Raw genomic sequence first — 20,786 nt, forward strand, 5'->3', positions numbered from 1 at the left:
AGACGTTAGCTCTGCTACTATGTTTTCTCTTTTTTTGTTGGGTGTGATGTGGTCTGTTGATTTTTCCTCGATCCTATCTTAGGCCCCCATGTTTCTGGGAGGCCAGGGGGCCCTTATCTGTGTTATTGTTAAGAATTCTTTCAGGCGATGCCTATGACCTATTCTAAAGATGGGTCAGACTGCTGTGTAGGCAGAATTCCCAGAAGGCTTAGTGAAAAGCAGTGGTGAGATGTTTCAGCGACTGGTGTGGAGGCTGAAGCCTCAGTGAGTGCCCCCGGGCTGCTTTGACCTTTTCTGTCAGGATACCCTTAGCACCCCCCCCTTTTTTTAGTAATAAAAACGGGAAAAGTTCAAAATTAAAAAATAATTTTTTTAAAAATTGGGAGGAAAAATAGAGAAAGAGAAAGAAGGAGAAGCTATAAAAGAGGAGATAAGAAGTGATAAGTGAAGTGGAAGGAGCAAAAAAAGATAGAAAACCTATAGAAAAGGGACAGAAGAGAAGTAATAGTAATAATGAAAAGGAGGAAGTAAAAGAGAGAAAACACAGAAAGTGAAAGAAAAAAAGAAGAAAACAAGCATGAAATTATATATATATATATATATATATATATATATATATATATATATATATATATATATATATATATATATTTAAATTCCCCCATTCTTTTCCCTCCAAGTTAGAAATGCCTTATAGAAGGCGGAGGTGGGCCAGTCCTCACTACCACAGGACATGTTGCTGATCTGGGCTCTGGAGCAGGGCTATGTGAGTGAAAAATGCTCCTCCGATCAACCAGCACTCCCAGGTCCCTGCAGTCCTGTAGAGTTAAGCCTGTGGGCAGAGGCTACCAAGGCGGGAGAAGCCCCAGAGGGGTAAGCTTCCTGCACTGGCAGGAAAAGACTGGGGCCACAAGGGGTGCTGAGGGAGGCAAAGGCCGCAGGGCTCGCCTCCTGTACCAGCTGGAAAGGGTTGGGGTAGGCTTAGAAACTGGTGCTAGGGTTCCCGCAGTGCACTGCACTGGTGAAAGCCAGCTGGAGCATACAAACAGTACTGGTGGGGACCGCAGAGCCACGACCTCGGCTCCTTGCAGGCAGGGAGCAGCGCAGGCTCCTTAGTGTCGTGTTCCGAGCTGGATCAGAGGGCGGTGAGTCTGCCCTCCACCCTGGGAGGAACGCGCCAGAACAGGCTCAGTACTCAGCCACAGGCTGCTGGAAACCGCGCAGCACACCGGGGAAGGCAAAGCTGCTCCAGCGGGGCCACAAAGCCCTTTTGCTCGCATTCCTAACTGGCAGGAGCACCCACTGTTATGCCCAGGGATGTCAACGCTGGAAGGAACGCCCCGAGTCAGGTGGCTTTAGCGCTCCCCGGGCTGCGGGCACTGGACTCTGCGGTGGTGCAAGTCAGCCTGCAGTAGCTCCTGCGTAAATGCAGCATCAGGGACAGAAGCGGTTTGGGCTCCGGGTGAAGGCCCTTGCTGGTGGGAAGTGAAGCGGGAGCTAGGCTGACGGAAGGTGGGGGGGGGGGGGGTTTGGGGGTCAGGCATACGAGGTGGCAGTGGAGAGGTCCCCTGCACCAATGGGGGTGGATGGTCCCCCGTGGGGGTTGCCCAGGCAGCCACTAGTAGCCTGTAGACCAATTACCCAGGCCTTGGTTGAATGGAGTGAGGGATGCGGCCCAAGGGCAGATCCGTGCCATCTGGGGAGAGGGGAACCACGGGAAAGGGAAGATTCTCTCCAGGTGGGGTCCCTCGAGTGGGCAGTTGCTGTAAGGGGTCCCACCACCACTGTGCCTGTTTCGGCAGAGCAGTCAAGCAACTCGGAGCACGGGGTCCCGGTCTGGGGATGGAGTGAGACTATAGCTAGACGGAGCTGCGGTGGCGGGAGCTTAATGACACGATATGTCCCACAAATCGGATCCTGGATTACCGAGGCCCTGGCTCAGGACAAATGTGTGGGGTGGGGTGCTGTCCCGGTGGATATTTCACTCATCAGACTCCTTCCACTCGGCTACGTGGACAGTAAACCCGCCTTGTTTGAAAGTACTCTCAGAGTATGCTGGTCTCCTGATCCGCCATCTTCCCAGAAGTCCTTGGTTAAATTTTCAATACATATATAGTTTTAATTATTCTATTGTGAGTCTTACAGATATCATAACATTCCATAGTTCTATCACATGAAACACTATTAAACAATTGCTACCACAATGTTTCCAAACATTTTCTTTATTTTAGAACTCCTTGATATCAGCTCCCCTTTATTCCCTCTCTTCAATCTCTTTATTGTGGAAAACAGAAACTTCATAAAAGTGTAAGCAGCCTCTTCTCTATACTTCTTACCAGCAGGGCTTAGAAGACAAGGGCTAATGCTAGAGGAAATTGTCCAGAGTCCAGAGGATATAGATAAAGGTGATAACACACAATCCTCCAGGTACAAAGAGTTTTCTCTACACTGCTTTCCGTTACATGAAAGTATAAAGCTGTCTCCTAAAGACATCCAACTTTTGCTACTCATCTAAAAGATGCCTAGCTTTAAGAGCAATAAGGTTCTCTTTGTTGCTATCAAGGAGTCAACTATTCCTTTGTCTCTTACATGCCTTCTGGATGGGTCCTAAGAGACAGTTGTGTAACTGAGGGGCAGAAATAAAAAGGGAGAGAAAAGTATTTCTGCGGTCACCTCATCCATGATGTCAGGTCTGAGCTGGATAGAGAGAATATATACACTCACCGATTTATATTAACTCCAGGCATGCAAACCCATCCCCACCCCACAACACACACACACACACACACACACACACACACACACACACACAGACACCTACCTACATAATGAGGTGGGAAGTTTCTTTACGCTGGAGGTCCCTTAGTTCATTGGTTGAGTAACTTAACACCAGTGCTGAGGGCAGTTAGAGGGGAGTAACTTGTCCCCTGACTGGGAATATAATATGAGTGTGTCTGCTTCTATACATAAAGCTGGTGGCTGTTAGAGATTAGCCATGTGCTCCTATGAGGTATCATTAAGGAATCACTACAATGGGAGGATATTGTGGGGATGATGGGGATGAATTTTCATTAGGACCATATGACTGGGACTCTTCTCTAACATACAAATATGAAGGCCTCCCTCCACCCAGAATCCTGGCCTTGCAGGCTTCTTTAATGCAGACAATAGAGAATTTATCTGCAAATGTTCTCTTCCTGGTCATCAACTTCACAGCCTGATACTTACCATGAAGTGTTTTAAAACATTCAGGCTGTCCCAGATTCACACTTTGCCCATTCTGTTGTGTATTTGGCTGCTAGAGACTTGCATGTCTCACTCCTATATAAACACTGCTAAATGACGTCGATCACTCATCAGCATTACAGATCAGACTGCTATACCCTATTTTTTGCTGTCTGCTTTATCTTCCTTTATGTCACATGCTACTTCTACGGACCCATTTAACTGTGAGGCTGGATCCCACAGTTTATGTCTGCTTTAAGAGTTGGTACAAAACTTTAATAACACTTGTAGTTATTGTTTTTACTTGCAGGCATGTGAAAATTAACCCACCCATGGCAACATTGTAACTCAGGAGAGATCTTGCAATGCACTTGTTTTTGATGATGAGCATGACACCAATCTTCATGAATTTGTCAGTCTCAGCCTTATAAACCACTTAAATCTAAAAATAACTAGTGCTTAAAGTACAATAACATATACAATATCAGTTTTTAAACATATCATTTTGACAACTTGCCATTTTTCTTGATAGTGCTTCATATAATCTGTCTTCCAATTATTAGTACATGTTTGTAGGCAGCTATTTTTTCTCATGCCATGTCACCCAGTGAAGGTCCTCAAAGCATTACTCCATCCACATCATTACTGTTGACTGTACTTTGAGAACTTAGTACTTCTAAAGTGTTATTTAAGTGCCATTAAACCTGAGGAGCTAATGTTCTAGAAGTTAATCACCAGTTCTTCCTCCTAGTCTGTATTTCTGGAATTTCCACTTAGACCTGTGCACCATGTGTGATCCTGATGATATTTTAAATACTGGTGGCAGTGTTTTCGATGTCACAGCAATCTGCACACCCCCACAGGAAAACACTGGAAGATGAGTTTTGTAAGCTAGACTGTAGGCTTTCCATAAGTCTCATATATACCTGTAAAATTGTGTTCTCCGAAGTTGAACATTCTGCATTTTTCACATTTCGTTTGTCTAGTACTTAGTTGTCTTTCAGGAAAGATTGATGGAATGAATACATCTGATCTCAAGCACCTGAAATTAGCAGGCCTTACCTCCCTTGTGGGTCTGTGTCTTGCTTGTATTTATATTCTTTTTATATTTTCACGGTCCTATTAAGCAACTACCAAATCTGTGTTCATTCATTATTTTCACACCCAAACTGATTTCTACAATAACTGTGTTTACCATTTGGATTGTTTACGCAATTCTAAAATAAAGAAGTCAGTAGTTTTCAATGAGACGAGAAACTTTTCTTGATATTGAACAGGAACAATTTTATACTGGAATGAAATTCCCTGATTGTGAAAAATCCAGTAGTATGAAGTCACAATGCATTCAGCATCAGGAATCTGACAAAACTGAGAAACCACGCATAGGTGATAAATGTGGGAGAATCTTCTTCAAGGAGTCTTTCCTCTGTGAGCACCACTTCAGTCAAATTCTTGATAAGACTTATGAATGCATTCAGGGTGGGCAAGGGTTCGACAAATCATTCAAACTCACTGTACATTATCAAACAGCACATAAAGGACAAAACCCATACACAGGGTTGGAATATGGCAAAGTTTACCACAGTAATACATATTGCGAGGAACATTAGAAAACTCATGTGGTAGGTACCCCCTGTGTATGCAGTGAATGTGGGGAAGGATTTAACAGGAACAGTGATCTCACTGCTCATCAGCAAACTCCTACTGGAGAGAAACCCTATGTATGTCATGATTGTGGCAAAGGTTTCATTCAGATAGCACATCTCAAAATTCATCTACGAAGTCATACTGTAGAAACTCCTTATGTATGCAGTGAGTGTGGCAAAGCTTTCAGTCAGAAGCAATGCCTAACATCACATCAGACATTTCACACAGGAAAGAAACTGCATATCTGTGGTGAGTGTGGAAACACCTTTATTAGGAAGACCAAACTTACTGTTCATCAGCGAACTCATACTGGAAAGAAACCCCATGTGTGTGGTGAATGTGAAAAAACCTTTATCTGGAAGAAGAACCTCACTGATCATCAGTGAACGCCTACTGGAGAAAAACCTAATATATGCGATGAGTGTGGTAAAGCTTTCAGTCAGAAATAATACCTTACAGCACATCAGACATTTCTTTTTTTAAAAAACAATTTATTAGGGGCTCATACAACTCTTCTCACAGTCCATACATATACATACACCAATTGTATAAATTACATCTGTACATTCTTTGCCCCAATCATTTTCTTTTTTTTCTCTTTTCTTTTTTTACATTTTGTTAGGGACTCATACAACTCTTATCACAATCCATACATATACATACATCAATTGTATAAAGCATATCCATACATTCCCTGCCCCAATCATTCTCAAAACATTTGCTCTCCACTTAAGCCCTTTGTCAGGTCGTCTTTTTTTTCCCCTCACTCCCTGCTCTCCCCTTGCTCATGTGCCCTTGGTAATTTATACATCGTTATTTTGTCATATCTTGCCCTATCCAGAGTCTCCCTTGCCCCCATTCTCTGGCGTCCCTCTCCCAGGGAGGAGGTCACATGTGGATCCTTGTAATCAGTTCCCCCTTTCCAACCCACTCACCCTCCACTCTCTCAGCATCGCGCCTCACACCCTTGGTCCTGAAGGTATCATCCACCCTGGATTCCCTGTGCCTCCAGCCCTCATATGTACCAGTGTACAACCTCTGCCCTATCCAGCCCTGCAAGGTAGAATTCGGATCATGGTAGTTGCGGGGAGGAAGCATCCAGGATCTGGGGGAAAGCTGTGTGCTTCATCGGTACTACCTCGCACCCTAATTAACCCATCTCCTCTCCTAAGCCCCTCTATGAGGGGATCTCCATTGGCCGACACTTGGGCCTTGGGTCTCCACTCTGCAATTTCCCCTTCATTCAATATGGTATATATTTATATATATATATATATATATATATATATATATATATATATATATATATATATATATATATACACACACACACACACACACACACACACACACATATATCTTTTTTTTGCATGATGCCTTATACCTGCTCCCTTTGGCACCTCGTGATCACACTGGCCGGTGTTCTCCTTCCATGTGGGTTTTTTTTGCTTCTGAGCTAGATGGCTGCTTGTTCACCTTCAAGCCTTTAAGACCCCACACACTATCTCTTTTGATAGCCGGGCACCATCAGCTTTCCTCACCACATTTGTTTATGCACCCATTTGTCTTCAGCGATCCTATCATGGAGGCATGCAGTCAATGATATGGTTTTTTTGTTCTTTGATGCCTGATAACTGATCCCTTCGGGACCACTTGATCACACAGGCTTGTGTGTTCTTCCATGTGGACTTTGTTGCTTCTGGCTAGATGTCCGCTTGTTTATCTTCAAGCCTTTAAGACCCCAGTCACTATCTCTTTTGATAGCCGGGCACCATAAGCTTTCTTCACCACATTTACTTGTTCACCCACTTTGGCTTCAGCAGTTGTGTCGGGAGAGTGAGCATCATAGAGTTCCAATTTAATAAAAGAAAGTATTCATGCATTGAGGGAGTGTTTGAGTAGAAGCCCAAGGTCCTTCCACCACATTAATACTTAACCTATAAATATAGACACATAGATCTATTTCCCCATCCTCCTGTATATATTTGCATGTACATGTCTTTGTCTAGACCCCCATAAATGCCCTTTGACTCCTAGCTCTTTCCTCCATCTCCCTTGACTTTCCTCCTGCCCTACTACCATGCTTCGTCGCCACCTGGGCTAGAGTATACCTCTTCTCTAAGCAACCTTACACTTGATCATTTCCCACCAGGCCTGCCACTCCCCCCTCTCTATGATTTTGGGTCCCATGTTGTTATCTTGTCCTTGTGTTTGTTAACACCACTTCCTTACCCCCCTACCCCGCCACTCCAAGTCCTCCCGGAACTGTCGGTCTCATTGTTTTTCCTCCAGATAGTTCATCCAGCCTGTCCTATTCAGACAGACCTGTGGAGACACTAACATGCATGAAAGCAAGACAGAGGAAAACAAAGCAACAGTATACAACCAGACAACAAGACAACAAAACAACAAAACAACAAAAACAAACCACTGACAAAGAACAAAACAAAACACTTCGCAAGAGAAAAGCTTGTAGTTAGTTCAGGGATCATTTGCTGTCCCTTTGGAGCATTTTCCAGTCCAGTCTGTTGGGGCACCATGCCCTGGCCCCAAAGTCCACTTTCAGCATTCCCTGGGACCTTGCCACTCCATTCCCTTGCTGTTCCGCTGCAGTCCCCTGTGATTTGCCTCGGTGTAGTGGGATCAGATCAGGTGAAATTCCCACACTGTGTCTCCGGTGCTGTCCCCTGTATCGCTCTTAGTCACTGATTGGCATCATTTCTCACAGTGGGGCCAGTCATGTTGTTCGGTCTGTGGACTGCCTGCTCTACTCAGGAACATCATCCTCACGGCCTGGTGGGCCAGGCTGTGCTCCACTCTCTCCTCCTGCCCCTTCATCTGCTCCCGTGTGCTCTGATCAGATATGTCCATCACCCGGAGCTGCAGAGTCAATGTCGTCCTTTGGAATAAATTCTTTTTGGGGGAGGGGCAGGAATCCACTTAATTTATGGTGCTGGGGCCAGCCTCCCAGACCTCTCCACTGGTTCCCTACTCCACGCCGGGATATTGCATTCACACCTTGCGGCACTGGGTTGAAGTCTGCTCCCACTTTTCCTGTGGAGATATAAACAATACCCTCCCCATGGGTGGATTAGTGCCCCATGCACCCACTACCCTTTTCTTCCTTATATTCATCCTTTGTTTTCCTTTACCCCTCTCCTCCACCATTGCATCAGACATTTCACACAGTAAAGAAACCCCATGTATGTGGTGAATGTGGAAAAACCTTTATCAGGAAGACAAACCTTACTGTTCATCAGTGAATTCATACTGGAGAGAAACCCTATGTATGTGATGAATGTGGAAAAGCCCTTGGCAGGAAGAATGTTTTTACTGATCATCAGTGAATTCATACTGGAGAGAAACTGTCTCTGATGAATGTGGAAAAACCTTTGTAAGGAAGAATGTTTTTACTGATCATCAGCAAACTCATACTGGAGAGAAACCCTATGTATGTGGTGAATGTGGAAAAACCTTTTCCTGGAACAGTAACATCACTGTTCATCAGCGAACTCATACTGGAAAGAAACCTCATGTATGTGGCGAATGTGGAAAAGCCTTCATCAGGAAGCATCATTTCGCTGTTCATCAGTGAATTCATGCTGTAGAAAAACACCTTATGTATGCTGTGAGTGTGGTAAAGCTTTTAGCCGAAAGCACTCCCTTACATCACATTATATAATTCACACAGGAAAGAAACTGTTTGCATGTAGTAAATGTGGAATATCTTATATTTCGAATTCAAGTGTCATTCAACACGAGAAAATTGTTAGCAAGAAAACCTTTCAATGAGGTTAATGTAACAAAGCTTTCAAAATAAAGGTACTAGGGTGTGGTCTGGGCTGATTGCAGGGCCAGATAATGGTAACTTACCATGTGGCTTTCCATACTCAGAACTGCTGTCACTTTTCTGACATGGTCCACAGGGGTGGACAGAGGGACTTCCAGTCTTCCATATGGTGCATAGTTCCCTTCTTGCTCTTCAAGCTTTCAATTCCCCAAAGAACTGGACCTTGTGTTTCTGGAACATAGCTATGCCAAGCAATAGGGAGCCCACCCAGATGCTAGTAGTCCCTACCCCACCTCCATTCTCTTTGTTACCCGCCCCCCCCACATTCACCCCACTGAAGACAGCACAAAAGTACCATAAAATACGAGTGAAGATATTAGAAGACATATGGAAACAATTAGTCCAGAGGAAGAATGGACCACAGTCATCCTCAGCTTCCATGTATCTGAGACCAGAAGAATTATATCGTGCCCAGCTACCACTGCTAATTTACTCTGAAAGGTATCACAAAAGAAAGTCCAGAGTGAAGTGGGAGAACAAAGTGGAACAAAATCCAAAATCATAAAATAGACCAGGCTTCACATGAGAAAAAAGAGCATTCGCTGAAAAAGCAGTTGATTCTAAGACGTGTTTACTTGTGTATAAAATGATCCACTCTGGAGTATTGGAGACAATCACTGGCTGTATTAGTACAAGAAAATAATCTCTTGTCTTTCATGCATATGCAGGGAGCATGGAGAATGAAAAGGATAGTAAAGTTGTACCAACCCAATGTGCTATGAAGGTATTTAAAACAACCCTTATTGAGTTCCAGAATCATGAACATATATTAAAGATGATTAAAGGTATAAAGACTGCTTCAGTAAACAAAATCCACCTAAGATCATCCACATGAGCGCAGAAAAAAAAATGCACTGTTTCTCAAGAATGCAGAGCGTTGGAATTCCTTGTCCAACAGTTGTCATGCTCAAGAAACACATTTCAGTTATGTCTTTTATGGCCACAATGTTCCCACTCCTAAATTAAAAGAAGTAAAGCTCAGTAGTGAATTGAAAGATGCCCAGTATCAAAGTCTTGATATGATGCAGCGGTTACATAATGAATGTCCACTGATCCATCCTGACATCAGTGAGTATAACAAGCTGTGGCATGCTGGAAAGATCTGGTTGAGTGATGTCAGCCAGTCTGTAGAACCAACGTCATGGCCTGGAATTCCTCTTCCGGAACTGTAAGAATGTCTCCCAGACTTTCCAGAAAGGAGGAGTTATGGAGCTCTCAATGAATGAGAACTCCTTAATGCTGTTGCAGGCTTAAACATCTCAGCAGATAATGAAGCTGATTTCTCAGCTGACATAGAAGCTTTGGAGAAAATGAATGAAGATCATGTTCAGAAGAATGGAAGGAAAGCTGCTTCAATTGTGAAGGATGACAGAGGTCTACCAGAACTACATCATGAATCACACCCATGACCGCTGACTTTCAATATTAACAGTGACCGTGACCATAATTCTAGTGGAAAAATTATTCTCTATAGTACTATGAAAAATGCAAATTTTGTTTCACAAAAGCTGATGGAAACAGGCATAACCTTTCATTGGGGCATCATGAAATGGAATTGAATGGAACGTCTTCCACATTATGACACCCAAGAAGAGACATAAGTTTGTGGAGAAGATAAATGCATAAGAACTAAAGTATCATGGCCCAAAAGCGTCTTTAAATTTTCAAAATTTTTGCATGTAGTTAATATGGTTAAAACTGTAATTCATAGCCATCATGTAAAAGGATTATTTGAAAGCATGGGCTGTAAGATTTAAACCATGTTTGGCACATTCCATGTTCAGTTTACATTTTATTCAAACTAGTTATTAATTTTCAAGGGAAATATGGCAAATGAGAAATAGTAGACAATTCAATGGGGAAAAGTACCTTTAAAGCAGCTCAGGTACCAAACTAACCAGCTGATTTAAGTGATCTGATCTTTTAATAATCTCTAGTACTGCAACTGGAAGGGCCTCTCTGCATGAAAAGCAAGCTCTCTACTTTCATTAGTTTGCTAGGGTGAGGTTTATGTAAAACTAAAACATGGTGAATCCTACTGTTGCTATTAAGTCAGATTAGATAAAGAAAAATCCAAAACGTGTTAGCACTTTTAAATGCCAAATATGTTCTTCTTAAACACATTTTTTATTTCTTTGATACAGTTTTTAACTGCATTTCAAAAAAGTCTGAGGGTATATTTTTCAATAATGTGATGTACGCTGAGTTTGAACTGCTGGGTTCTGTGTTAGATATGAAGCTGTGGATCATTAACCTCCACCCCATTCACGGCTCCTTAAGCTATGCTTTCACTTTTATGAAGAGAATTGGATATATATGTTTTAATCCTAAAATGTCTCTGAAGATTGTATAACTTAGGAACTTGACTCAAATTATAAAATGATGCAGATTTCACAACTTCTGAATTGTTTTGTTTTACCCAATTTTTGTTGTTGTTGCTTTTACTTGTATCGCCCGGGGGGGGGGGCAGGGGGCAGGATGAGAAAGCCGGAACTAGATAGGATTGCCTATGATGGTTAATACTGAATTTCAAATCTGCTGGTCATTATTTCTAAATACTATGTTCTTAAGATGGAATCATCCCCCTGGTAACACAATATTTGGGAGCTTTCACTACTTTAAGGTTTATGTCTAACACATAGGGTTACACAAACATCTTTCATAGCTAATGTTTTGTGTACTTCTACTGGCTTTTCCAAGGTTCAGCTTTTAGCGTTAATCAGGATGGAAGAGCTTGATGAATTCTCTGTTTTGTGTTGCTTAATTTTTTGTAACATAATTCATCCAGATTTAAGTTGACTGTTGAAGTCATTCTACATCAATTTTATTTTTCCTATTAAGTTCAGTGAAATCTTTACTTTTTCTGTCCTGTATTAGAGCCCTGGTGGAGCCCCATTGGCTGCCAATCCATCAGTTGCTTAACCAGGCCCTTCATGGAGAAGAAGGCTTTGCATGAGAAAAAAGAGCATGAGGGGGAAAAAAACAAAGCCTGAGGGGAAAAAAAACAAAGGCATCTCATCATGTCCTACAGGGTCGAACTGATGTCAGGGAGTTTGTTTGGTTAGTTGTCTTGGTTCATATTTTACAATAAATGTTATTTTTGATATTAGCATTTTTGTGCTATTTTTTCTTTACCTGATTCTTTACTAGCATTTCAGGAAACATTCATTTATGTGGAATGTTTCTGAATTACTGTCTTTAGATTTACTTTTTAAAAATTCCTTGAGGCACAACTTGTTAGTGGAATTGGAAATTGCCCAGGATTGCAACAGGAGCTAAGTATCAACAGATAGAGATACCCTTCCAACTAAGTAAACTTCCAGAACAGCATACTGAGCCAAGAGCAATCTGAGAAAACCCACTCCATGTGGACAAATTCTGTTCTCTCTGGGGGAAACAATAGCTGTCCGCCTTAGTAGAATTCTCTTGGTGAACCAACATGCCTGGAGAGAGTGCATTTGCTCTCACAGAGAAATCAATTAACTGGAAGAGATTTTCAGAGAGATAAAGAAACAAAAGCACAGCATTCCAAGATACATGGAACATCCATGAGAACGGGGTTTTCTAACTCTATTTTGCAGCCATGAATTACCACGACTATCAAAGCCAGAACCCAAGTCTTAAAATCATTACTTTCCAACCTATCATGGAGGAATTTAAGGATTTCAACAAATACATTGTTTATATGGAATGCCAAGGTGCCCACCTGCAGGCCTGGCTAAAATAATCCCATCCGAGCAGTGGACAGCCAGACAGAACTATGACGATATGGATGATATCCTGATAGCCAGTCCTGTGCAGCAGGTAGCTACGGGGCAGACAGGTGTCTTTTTGCTAGATCATAAAACAAAGAAATCCATAACCGTAAAGGAGTATCACCACTTGGCCAACACCGACAGATATCACACACCGGGATGTTGAGGATTTGGAGCGAACATATTGGAAGAGCCGCTTGCACGATTCTCCCATTTATGGGGCTGGGGTATGTGGCTCCTTATTTGGTGAAAACACTGAGCTTTGGAAGCTCAGACACCTGGGAATGATCCAGGATCTTTTGGAGGAGTGTGGAATTGTCATCATAGGCATCCACACTTCCCTCCTGTACTGTGTCCTGTGGGAGACCACCTCCGCTTGGCTCACAGAGGACATGGACCTGTACAGCTTCAACTACCTGCATTTCAGGGAGCCAAAAATGTGGTATGTGGTGCCCCCTGAGCACGGAGCCTGCCTGCAGAGACTGGCCAGGGAGCTTTTCCCTGGCAGTTCCAGTGGTTGCATAAACTTACTGTGGCACAAGGTGGCCCTCATCTCACCCAGGGAGAATGGCATTCCCTTTGTTCGGATCACCCAGGGAGCAGGCGAATTCACGGTCACATTCCTCTATGGCTAATATGCTGGCTTCAATCACGGTTTCAACTTTGTGGAATCCATCAATTTTGCCACCCTGCTCTGGGTTAATTATGGTAACACTGCTGCTCAGTGCAGCTGCGGGGAATCCAGAGTCACATTTCCCATGGACGCCTTCGTGCGCATTCTGCAACCCGAGTGCTATGAACTGTCGAAATAGGGCAGGAACTACACCTTCGTGGACCACGTGGAGCCCACAGCACTGACCAGCCCGGAGTGGACGGCCTGGAAGGAAGCCCGGGCACATGCAATGAACAGGCAGAGTCTGCGGTCCTTTAAGCCCCGCAAGGCCAGGCATCACTCTCAAACGCTGGCTACAGACAGTGGGCTTGGGGGGCTGTGTCCTAGTGTTTCCTCATCCCACACACCGCTCCTGAGCAGGCAGCTCTACTGTGCAGCCTGAGGTCCCTACCATCATGGGCAGCAGTCCTGCAGGATCCAGTGTCTCCTCACTTCCCACCTCAGTTCCATCTGCCCAGTATTTCCAGCCTTCATCAAAGGGGACTCGCACTAGGTGTCCTCGGGACTCGGATGCCCACCAGCAGTCTGTGAAGTTCAGGACCAAGAGGCACACAGCAAGCACACTTGTACACCTGCCCACTCAGTCACTGCATGATGATTGACAATCAACAGATGACCTTGCCCCTTTGAGTTTTGAGATCCAGCATCCTGCTAAAGCTTCGGGGTGCTGCTGTAACCCCGATCTTCAGACAATGGGACCCCCACTGAATCCTGATTCTCCAATGCACCCTGGCCCCTCCCTTCTGTCCCTAGACAACATCTCAGAGAAGTTCCCACACATGCTTGTGCTGAGTCCTCCCAATGAGTGTTTGCCTTCTAGAATATTCTCCAGCTGTGCACAGTAAGGCCCCTGGGAACCTCTTCAAAACTATTGCTATGGACCACTCTTATGATTCTAAAATTCTGCCCTCAGATGAGGTTCTCCAAATCTACTATGAACCCTGGGGACATATTCAATGGAGCTTCACTTCCTAAATCCTGAAAGGCTGTCACCCGCAAAGGTGTTCTTGCTGTGGATTCAGCTAAATTGAATTTCTTGTCAAATGTGATTGTTCCTTGGACTCTCCCAGCCTCAGGAAAAGCACCTAGCCAATCTTCAACGAGGGAATTGTAATCACCTGTGATGACCTGTTTACCTCCTCAGAAGTAGCATATTGATAGGCTGCTTGATATTTGCTTGGACTATTGGCTCCCAAACCCTATGACAATGATAGTGTGTTCTAAGAACTCTCAGACAACCTGGAAATATATGTGTGCCTTGTCTCTTCCTAGGCTTGGGATCTGTCCTTGAAAAGAACTACCCTGCCCAGATAGCTTTAAACCCATTGCTTTCTCATCTATCTCACCGCGTGGTAACCTCAGTGATCAAGAACCACTGTTTTAAAGTTTGATTTGCTGGTAATAATTAAGGAGGCCCATTCCCAAGTCTTTCTTTGATAACGCAGAAGGTGGATTCAAACTGCCAAACTTTAGCCCTCACAAAAATGTAAGCCAACATTGGATGATTCTCAGAATCTGAGATTCTTAATCCATCTGCACTTCTGAAGTGCTGAGCCAGTCTTCTATCAGTGAACACACACCTTTTTTTATTAAACGTTTTATTAGGGGCTCATACAACTCCCATCACAGTCCAAACAATTGTATAAAGCACATGTGCACACTCTTTGCCCTAATCATTTTCTTTTCTTTCTTTTTTTTTCCTTTTCTTTTTTTACATTTTATTAGGGACTCATACAACTCCCATCACAATCCATACATATACATACATCAATTGTATAAAGCATATCCATACACTCCCCGCCCCAATCATTCTCAGAGCATTTGCTGTCCACCCAAGCCCCCTGCATCAGCTTCTCCTTTTTTTCCCCTCCCTCTCCGCTCCCCCTCCCTCATGTGCCCTTCGCAATTTATACATCGATATTTTGTCATATCCTGCTCTATCCAGAGTGTCCCTCCCCCATTTCCCTGCCATCCCTCTCCCAGGGAGGAGGTCACATGTGAATCCCTGTAATCAGTTTCCCCTTTCCAACCCACTCACCCTCCACTCTCCCAGCATCGCCCCTCACACCCTTGGTCCTGAAGGTATCATCCACCCTGGATTCCCTGTGTCTCCAGCCCTCATATGTACCAGTGTACAACCTCTGCCCTATCCAGCCCTGCAAGGTAGAATTCGGATCATGGTAGTTGGGGGGAGGAAGCATCCAGGATCTGGGGGAAAGCTGTGTGCTTCATCGGTACTACCTCGCACCCTGACTGACCCATCTCCTCTCCTAAACCCCTCTATGAGAGGATCTCCAGTGACCGACACTTGGGCCTTGGGTCTCCACTCTGCACTTCATTCAATATGGTATGTATATATATCTATATATATATCTACATCTATATATATATATATACATACACATTCTTTTTTTTTGCATGCCTTATACCTGGTCCCTTGGGCACCTCGTGATCGCACTGGCTGGTGTGCTTCTTCCATGTGGGCTTTTTTGCTTCTGAGCTAGATGGCCGCTTGTTTATCTTCAAGCCTTTAAGACCCCAGACACTATCTCTTTTGATAGCCGGGCACCATCAGCTTTCTTCGCCACATTTGCTTATGCACCCATTTGTCTTCAGCGATCCTATCATGGAGGTGTGCAGCCAATGATATGATGATTTTTTGTTCTTTGATGCCTGATAACTGATCCCTTTGGGATCACTCGCTCACTCAGGCTGGTGTGTTCTTCCATGTGGGCTTTGTTTCTTCTGAGCTAGATGGCCGCTTGTTTATCTTCAAGCCTTTAAGACCCCAGTCACTATCTCTTTTGATAGCCGGGCACCATCAGCTTTTTTCACCACATTTACTTGCTCACCCACTTTGGCTTCAGCAGTTGGCACACACACCTTCTAATGAAATCCAAGCCTTTTTAGCACACTCTGATAATTCTGATGTGGCCATCCTTCAAACGACCAACCAAACAATTGCTCGTGGAAAAACTGGACCTTTGAACTAATGAAGTATGTTACTCTTTGGGAATCAGGGATATCTATTTATGTTTATTAATTTCATTGTTCTTAGTGTGTATCTGAAAGAAAATAAAGGACCTTAAAACACATTTTGAAAATGTAACTACTATAAGAGATATGTCAAAAACAAAGTGACTCATTACATAGCCAGAGCGTATAAGAAGTAAATAGGACCTGATGAGCCCACCAAACATTCTGTCCTTGTACACAGAGTAGAGAGTTCCTGAGGGAATGGAAGAAAATTGCAGAACAAAACAACACACAGAAAAACATTAAAAAGTCAAACAATGGGCAGAGCTACTGCCCAGAGTCCCCATATAATTGCTGAACTGAAACTACTCCTATAGTAACCTTTCAATTAAATCACATATCAGCATTAACTTGGGACTACATTTCCCAGAAACTCTAGCTACCCCTTTGGCATTTTCTCTTCAACACTAGTATTAAAAACGTGTTTTCAGGTGGGCAGCCAGAAAGATTAGCACCAGAGAGCCAGACATGGAACATAGTGCGACTCATTTTTCCTTACTTGGAGGATTCTTTAAAAAAAATCTACAGGTATCAGTCTCCTACCACCACCCCCTCCCCGATTGCTTAATCAAAAGCGTTAACAGAAAATTCACCTTTGAAAATCCCCATATTTCTTATTCATAAAATCAAAACATGACTGAGTGATTACAAAAGGAGAAAAAGTAAAACTTAAGCACATATGGGTGTTTTTAGGTATGTATTATTTAGTTTGTTTCAAACTAACAACCATCTTTAGGCACAAGGATTTATAATTCACCGTAGTCCAAGTTACATGGGACATAAAAAAACATTCAAATGTATTGAAAATGACATGCTGTGTGGGTCTTAGGTTAAGACCAACAACAGCAAATTAGAATAATAAATTCTATCTTGACAAATAGTTCACATAATTTTCAGATACATGATCTCTGTATTAGCATTATCTGCATGGACTGCGTTTAGAAGAAACACATCATTAGAAAGATCTAGTATCTTTGTTTTTAAAGTTATATGTTTTATTCCTGAATTACTAAGTAACATTGGTCAAACACAAAATGTTCTTCATTCTCAGAGTCCTACTGCTGTTGTCATTGGAATCAGCTCTTTAAACGATTCTTACTAGATTTTAGATTGACCAATAAGCCCCAAAACTCTTTATTGTGCCCTCCACTTGCATTGCTGGTGGAACTTTCAGCAAACTATCCTAGTCAGGCTTCTTTCAAGGTGTTTGATGTGGTTTTCTGCCACTGTATCCCTGGGGAATAAATATCAGCCTATGAAATCAGTAAGGTTAATATAGAAAGGAAAGAAACACAGGATAAATAAAACACCATTTAAAAGTCAAACAAGACTTTAATAACGTGTTATATAGTCATGAAACTTAAAGCAACCTGGTACAACGGTATATATGAATAGCAGTGAATTAGAATTGATAACCTAGATATACAACCAGGTACGTATAGACAACCTAATCTTTGATAAAGGACTAAAACACATTAAGTGGACAGGAGATATCCTTTTCAACAAATGATGTTGGAAAAACTGGATTTCCACCTGCAAAAGAATGGAATAAAGTCCATACCTCATGCCACATACAAAAATGAACGCATGATAAATCCAATACCTACATATAAACCCTAGACCATACATCCAGACAATAAAAATTTAGGGACAAATTTGACGGCAGTTATACAAGATATAAACACACTATGGACATAATAAAAATATTCACATTATAGAAGACAAAATAAAGAACTGGGAGCTACTAAAAATACATTAATGCACATCAAAAGCCTTCATCTATAAATCCCTGAGGACCAATAATGAGAGTAGCTATACCAGGAGGGGAAGGGGGAAGGTGGAGTAGAAAGGGGGACCGAACACAATGATCTACATATAATCCTCTCCCTGGGGGTCGGACAACAGAAAAGTGGGTGAAGGGAGACATCTGGCAGTTCAAGATATGACAAAACAAGAATAATCTATAAATTAACAAGGGTTCGTGAGGGAGGGAGAGTGAAAGAGGGGAAAACTGAGATGATAACAAGGGCTCAAGTAGAAAGAAATGTTTTGAGAATGATGATGGCAACAAATGTACAAATGTGCTTCACACAATGATGTATGGATTGTGATAAGAGTTGTACGAGCCCACAGTAACATGACTAAAAAAACAAAACAAAACAACTTCACAAAGAACACTAGGATACAGTTAATTCACACTTCCTAACTTGTGTATGTCTGCATGTGTGCCTGATTGCAAGTCTCACTCTATGATTTCATTCTAGTCCATTAGGCTAAATAAACGTTTCTTGACTTTTTATAATAAAGCTTACATTTTAAATATATTTAAGAATGAAATATAAGAGAATCATAGAATAATTAATGCTTTTGGTATTGTTCTTTGACAGGTGTGGCTTTGACGGGTGGCCAGCTATTCCTCACCTCTCTTTACTTTCATTATAACTAAGAATTTCCCCTGTGTGACTGATTTTTAGTGGAATTTTCTGAAAGAACAGGTCCAGTCAATTCCGAAGGACCTAGGTTGCTGACTCCTACCTTTGAGTGACTCATGGTCTCAAGTCTAGCATTTCCACATAAAAGAGCTTGTTCCCCTTTAATACAGAAAAGAGAGACTTCTACTCACATTGGTAGAGTCATGGTGAACTACAACCCATAAAAGCAGGGAATATACTTCCAGCAAGATGGCGATGGTGTAACACATACCAGAGGGACTCCACAGGGAAATTAAACACTGCTGGAATGCAGGAGGAGTGTCATAAAGATAAGTAGGCACAGACCGATGGGGTTTTGAGGGGCTGGGGGCTTTTTGGCTTACCTCAGTGGAGGTCGCTGGGGCTTCACCTTGGTCCCGCCACTGTCACTGCTGGAGCCGGGACCATTTGGAGCCTGTAGGGAGGCTTGGTCTCAACACAGCCACAGTTTTTCACCACCAGCCTCAGGGCAGGGACTAAACCCATGGGGCTCCTCTCTGTCCCCCCCTAGATCTTGGAGGGCTGCACAGGGAGGGGGCCTCTTCTCAACACAGGCACACCTTGCCGCATGCTGCCGCAGAGCAGGGACTAAACCCTGCAGCTCCACACTGGCAGGGATCTAACTCAGCTACATTGTTGCTTTGTTTCCATCTCTTCACTATATCCCCTCCCCCTGCTCCCATGCATCCAGAGCTTGCTTGTTAACTTTTTTTCCTCCTCTTTGCCTCTTTCTTGGTCACTCACAAGCTATTGCTAACCTCCAGACCACTCCCCTTAGCCTAGGGCATTTACACCTGTGCCACACCCAGCTAGGTGAGCTCCACCCTGTGTAGCTAGGGAGGCTGGGAAAAGGCCTGCTGACCCCCACAAGGGAATACTCTGCTCAACTTTTTTTTTTCTGCTCAACTTCTTCCTGGGGAATTCCTGCCTGTGTGCCTGGGGCCACAAATTAAAAGAGGGACCAGATTTCAAGCCGATGCTGCAAGATGTGAATCCAACATGCCCGCCTAGAGTGAGAAATCAGTGAAGAGGTCTGGGGGGCCGGCCCCAACCCCAACTACTAAGGGGACATTTTCCCCTCAGAAGAATGTATATCAAAGGATGGCACTGAATCTAAAGTTCTGGAAGAGGGACATATCTGATCGGAGCACATGGGAGTAGATGGAGGGGGAAGAGGAGAGAGTGGAGCACATCATGGCCCACCAGGCCAGGAGGTCGATGTTCCCAAATAGAACAGCCAGTCGACAGAGAGGACCACATGGCCATCCTCACTATGAGACATGAAGTCCCTCACTGACCCATAGCCCTACCGATGACAATACCAGAGATACAGCGAAGTAATGGCACCCAATTGGATCCCGCCACACCGAGGAAAAACATTAAGGGGTGTAATAGAACAGCAAGGGAATGGAGCAGCAAGGTCCCCAGGGAATGCTGAAGGTGGACTTTGGGCCCAGGGCATGGTGCCCCAAAATACTGGAATGTAAAACACTCCTAAAGGCCAACAAACAATCCTGGAACTAACTACAAGCTTTTCTTTCTTGCATTTTGTTTTTGTCATCGGTTTGTTGTTTTGTTGTATACTGTTGCTTGGTTGTGCTCTGTCTTGTTTTTTGAAAGTTACTATCTCTGCAGGTCTGTCTAAATAAGATAGGCTGGATGAACAATTGCAGGAGAAAACAAAGGGACCGATAGTTACGAGGGGACATGGGAGAAGGGGAGGTGGGGGGAAAGGTAGTGGTATTAATATACCCATGTTCAAGGGAACAACAAGCTATCCAAATCAGTGGTGGGGAGGGTGTAGGAGATCTGGTAGGCTGGGACCAAGGGTAATGTAACTAAGAGGAATGGCTGAAATTCTGGGTGGGACAGCATGATAGTGGGACAGGAGGGAAGTCAAAGGAAACCGAGGAAAGCGCTGGGAGGCAGAGGGCATTTATAGAGGTCTAGATAAAGGCATGTACATATGCAAAAATATTTATACATGAGGATGGGGAAATAGATCTATGTGCCTTATTTATAGGTTTAGTATTAAGGTAGCAGAAGGACATTGGGCCTCCACTCAAGCACACCCTCAATGCAAGAATACTTTCTTCTATTAAATTGGCATTCTATGATGTTCACGTTCC

At 43.3% G+C, this 20,786-nt stretch overlaps 1 pseudogene; it reads left to right on the forward strand.

The window, feature by feature from the left end:
- Nucleotides 1-13,112, forward strand: part of LOC142427604 (serine/threonine-protein kinase RIO3 pseudogene) — a 28,986-nt pseudogene extending 15,874 nt beyond the window's left edge.
- Nucleotides 13,113-20,786: the final 7,674 nt, after the last annotated feature.

Source organism: Tenrec ecaudatus, chromosome 15 (assembly GCF_050624435.1).
Source record: "Tenrec ecaudatus isolate mTenEca1 chromosome 15, mTenEca1.hap1, whole genome shotgun sequence".
NCBI lineage: Eukaryota > Metazoa > Chordata > Mammalia > Afrosoricida > Tenrecidae > Tenrec > Tenrec ecaudatus.